Genomic DNA, 5153 nt, shown 5'->3' with positions numbered 1-5153 from the left:
AAAAAATGAACTTAAATGATTTTAGCATATGGCTGCACTATAACAAAGAGTGAAAAATTTAAGGGGGTCTGAATACTTTCTGTACCCACTGTAAATGCTTATAATAAGCAAAACTAATCATCAGACTGTAGTGTTATGGGAAAATGTAAATGCATAACATATTTAGCTATACAGCATAATATAAATAATGACAGTTTGTTACAAACCATCCATAATTTTCATTTTTGTTATCAAATAGATTGGGCTCATTGTGGGCAGTGACAGTAACAGCATGTAAAGGCTTAGTTTAGTGATATCTCTGCTTAAACAGATTTCAGTTACCATTTTACCTTCCATGTCACCTGTTCTCTGTGCAGAGTGACATGTGTCACTCTGGCTGGGATAATATGTTGTCATCTTTTGGTAAGGGCTGGGGGAGGGATTCTTCTGTAATGGCATCTTTGAAGACACAGATGCCCAGGTCCACTATCATTCCAGTTTTACAGCCCACACATATGCTGTCACAGCCCCACTCGGTTAGCTTCAAGCTGTGGGAACGGAATGATCTACCATAAGCACCATTGGATATGAGAAATAGTCTGGCATTCAGACCAAAGTGATGTAACATCAAAAGGAAAAATCCAAAAACAGTAGGAGAAAAACAAATGAAAGTTTTTAAAACTTGTTCATGAGAAGATATCACCATGATTTTCCTGAAGCCATGACAAAAAATAAAGAGTACTGCATCTTAAAATTCCTCTTACTGAGATCTTTTGGACATGAAAAAGCACTCTCTACTAAAATATTTAAATCACATCTGAATGCCACCAGACTGGTTTCTAGTTTGCCTCTATCTTCATTCCAACTGACTTTTTATCTTCTGGCCTTGTTCCAGTGTATAGTGCAGTTTTCTTTAAAAATCTCTCTTTATTACACCCCATTTAGAAATTTTTCTTTGATCTAATATCATGTCAAGCTGTGTCATTTGGTGCTCTCTGCTGATTTAATGAGGCCCCCGTGAAGAGTAACATCACTGCGTCTCTCGATTTGCTGCACTTTGCTTTTACCTTCGTACTGATAATGGTTTATCAGCATCATATTAACTAGAAACAGAAACTGATTACAGGAACAACCTAATAGTGGACAGTGCTGAATCACTACAGCTGAATCCTGCTTTTGGTGTTTACTATCTTAATACGAAATATTAACTGTTGTCTCCCTAAGAGAGGAGCATTTGTTTTGTTTTGCTTGTCCTAGTTGGATGCTCCCAGCCAGGCCTTTGGTGTGGTGATGAGAATGCCTTTCTATGCTGCTACTGCACCCCAAAATAACCATGTCATACTGCCAGAAAATATCACACCAAGCCTGAAAAATAGCATCATAGTTGTCGTATTATTACATCTGTAATGTGACCTGTTATCCGGATATCATGCTACAGCTTGTGAGCCTGAAGGTTTGCAACACCGTGTTATCTAGTTATTCTAGTGTTATCACTAGAATAGTCTAAATGTGAGATTCCAACAACCCTGTCACTGTGGACAGACAGCTGCAGAGGGTGTGAACTCCTTCAGATTTGTGGACCTTCTAGTCTGCAAGATGGCACGCAAAATCGGACTCTTACACTCACACTGTTTGCATTTAACCTGGCAAACTACATGGCCTGTAATATTGGTCTTTAGGGAAAATGGCTTTGTGAGAAAGCAGATGTGATAAATAATAGACACTTTATGCCAAGAGTAATGTGCAGTTAGGCAGGATGTGACTTACTATAAACTGTTCTGTGACTCGTGGTATGAATCTGTCTATTATTCACAGATATACAATCATAAATATAATACTGTTCTAACTGTATAATAGTTTTTTCATGTACCGTATGTGAAACAGAGTTGGCTTGTACATCATTGTACAAAGCAGTATCAGTATTTTATCCCAGTAATTCCAATAGTTTACAGCTACAGTAAACAATGCTTTCAACAAAATAAATAAATCTAGCACAAGTTTCTCTTGGAATCACAGGCACTTCAATACCAAAATTGGAACTACAGCTTGACAGAGCCTCTATCAACCAAGTGCAGAAATATTAATATTATTTTAGGTTCCATTTAAGTTGTCGTAATTTTTGTACTGAGTTCAAAGAAAGTTCAAAAAGAAAATTGTCAGGCCCTCTCTAAACTGTTCTGTTCCAGTAAAGCGTCCATTGTATATGGATTAAACAAACCATGAAGATTCTTTAGCAAGTCAATTTGCTCTAAACCTGTAACAGTGAAGCTCACTCATCTGTTTTCTGTGAGGCTTGCACACACCTAAACTGTGGCTTGTGAGATGCCTGCCAGCATCTAATCTCTCCATTGTGATTAGGGAGAATTTTAGCTGGCAGATTGCAAAGCCTCTTTGTGTGGTTTTTGGTCTGCTTGATGTTAAGTAGGTATAAGCTCTACTCCCAAGTGTAGATCACAGGGAGTCTCCGCATTCACCATTGGTATTATCTGGGGGATTTTATGTTCTCGTCAGGTCCACAACCTTATGCAACACAAACCACAACTGAGGGCAAAGTCACTGATGCAGATACTACAGATTGCATTTGAAGGAAAAATGCCAAAATGTAAGAAGTTCCAGGCAAAACACAGTCAAGTAAGATAAAACAGAAGGTGGATCCTGGGGTATTTTCATGGTATTTCTGCTGTGAGCCCTTAGAAACATGCCTACTTTGTGAGGGAGAAAAGTGTGTGCAAGCTGCAACACAGAGATTCTTTTACATAAACACTCATGCAAATGCCAAAAAATGTATCTGCTTCTTGACATACTTACAGTATGATGCATTTTTCTATCAAAAGCAAATCTCCCTATCATTACACAACAGTTGCCATCAAGATTAGCAGTTCCCCTGGTAGAATGCTAATGCCCTGAAAAGTTCAGCAATGCTTTTAGTGCTGCAGAGAACAACTTTATACTGCTAAACAAATACAGTTCTGCCTGTGGCCTTTCACACCCTGATATTTTCAAAATAGCTGTTCCCCACAACACTCCACAGCTTTGTGTTGCTGCTGTTTTCTCTTTCAAGGTGACCTCTGTGTTTCTATTGACTCTTTTGTAGCTGAAGATGCATCTCTGAACCCAGAAAATGGTGGCCTTACATTTTATTTGAAATGCTGCTAATCGTTTGGAATCACCTGTAAGGAAGTCTAACAATGGCTTTCACTGGCAGCATTAGTTTCACAGAGCAACACATCACTTCACTTTACAGTAACATTCACAAGGACAAGAGAAGAAAAACTCACTTTAATTCAGCATAACCTTTTTCTTTTTGTATGAACATGGGGCCTACATCTTCACATAGTTCAGTGTTTTTTAAGACCTTTAATTTAAAGTCATTGCGTGGGACAAGGCTTTGTCCAAAGCTAATCACTCTTTTGTGCACCTTCGTCAGGGTGTTTATGTAACATCCTGTTCAACTCAAAGCCATAGCACTCTGTCCCATTGTGTATACAGTACAGGCACATTGGCTGCTCACAACAACACTTGGCAATTTACTCAGGCTTGTTGTGCTCACGGTGGAGGGGCACTGTTGTTTTGTGTCTGGCTAAGAGGATACCATCAACCAGGGATGACTTATCCATAGATATCAGGGCCATTAATCCTCTGGACATATTAATGCTGTGCTTCTGGACACCTGGAGGAGGGAAGTCCAACATTCACTGTCTGCTTAGCTCTTTGTTGGTCTTGACCAACTTCTGAGGAACATATCTGGCTTGTCAGCTACAAAAGGCTGCACTATGCTTTACCAGCTAGAAATTAACTGACTGTTGTTTGGTGTAGGCCATGCAGCATACAGTAGGGTTTTTTTTTTTTTCAGTTTTTTGGCTGTTTCTGGAAGCAGTGTTGTGAAGAGCCCCGAGAGTGAACCAAAACAGTAAAGACCCAGCCTTTTTGAACTGAGACAGAAATGCAACATGCTCCCTAGGGCTGTTGGTATCTCTGTAACCACCTGCATTTTTTGTATTCTGACTTGGGGTGTGACTTTAACTTGATAAGTGCAGGTCAGTGCCTGTCTCTATGTCTTTTATCCATTTCATGCCCCAGTCCTGGCCCGGCTTGCTGTAGAAACTTGGACAGCAAAGATGTAACCTTTTGTTGTATGTCTCTGTGAGTTTAGATCTTTGGTGTCCTCACACAGAAATACCACCGGTAGTCAGCAGAAGTAAAGTGTGCTTCTGGGATGATGTCTGGGCACACACTGAGGGGAGGACTGTGATTTTTTTTATTTTTTTTAAATACATAAACAGAAAGTCTGCCAGCAGCCACAGTCAGAAATGGAAGAAAAACAGGCAGAAATAATAAGAAAGATATAAAGTTAGAGACAAGCTAAAACGTAAGACATGGGGAGTTGAAAAATGTAAGAAGTGCAAACAAATAAGAGCCATTGTTGACAGATTCCCGACAATGCGAGATCACATCAGGAACTGCTACAGCTTTCATACTGTGATTTTTATGACACATCAGAGTTTACCATGAGTGCTTTGTTTATCAAGCAGCCAAATGTATTCTGGATCAGTGGGAGTGTCTTCATGCTTGTTGCCTAACTCAAGGCTATTGGTTCTTACCTGGGGAACAGAAACACACTTTGCATAATGTAGTCAGAAAATAAAGTGCCTTGGGCTGAAAGTGGTGCATTTGGTGAACACGTAATGTGTAGGGCTCAGCTTTGGGAGTGCACTTGAGTTCACCGTAATACTCCTGGTTATGTTTTGTTTTTACAAGCTTTAGGTAATGAGCTGCAGCATTCACAAAGCTTTCAAATTGTTGTAGTTAATTTGGCAATATTTCACTCTCACCCATAAGTCAGATGTTTGTTTTAAAGTAATTCTTAAAACATCTAGGTAGAATAACTGTTGTCCAAACCAACACTACAACAGCATAAATACACAGTCCAACACAACAGACTGTAATAGTTTCCTAAATATGCTACAAATAATATTACTTCCTTTTTCTTAAAGTACTGTACATGCATTCATCCAGCAATATAAAAAAACTGCAAATAAAAGCATCCGAAAACAGCATTACACTGTTTATGTACATCTGTCCAGGTTACTATTTGTATTGTGCTGCTAGCAATAAATACTGCAAAACTGAGTCATGAAACAAGAACACTATAGTAATCTTAGACAGTTCTGTTG

This window comes from Monopterus albus, unplaced genomic scaffold (assembly GCF_001952655.1).
Source record: "Monopterus albus unplaced genomic scaffold, M_albus_1.0 scaffold42.1, whole genome shotgun sequence".
NCBI lineage: Eukaryota > Metazoa > Chordata > Actinopteri > Synbranchiformes > Synbranchidae > Monopterus > Monopterus albus.
This window is presented reverse-complemented; position numbering follows the sequence as displayed.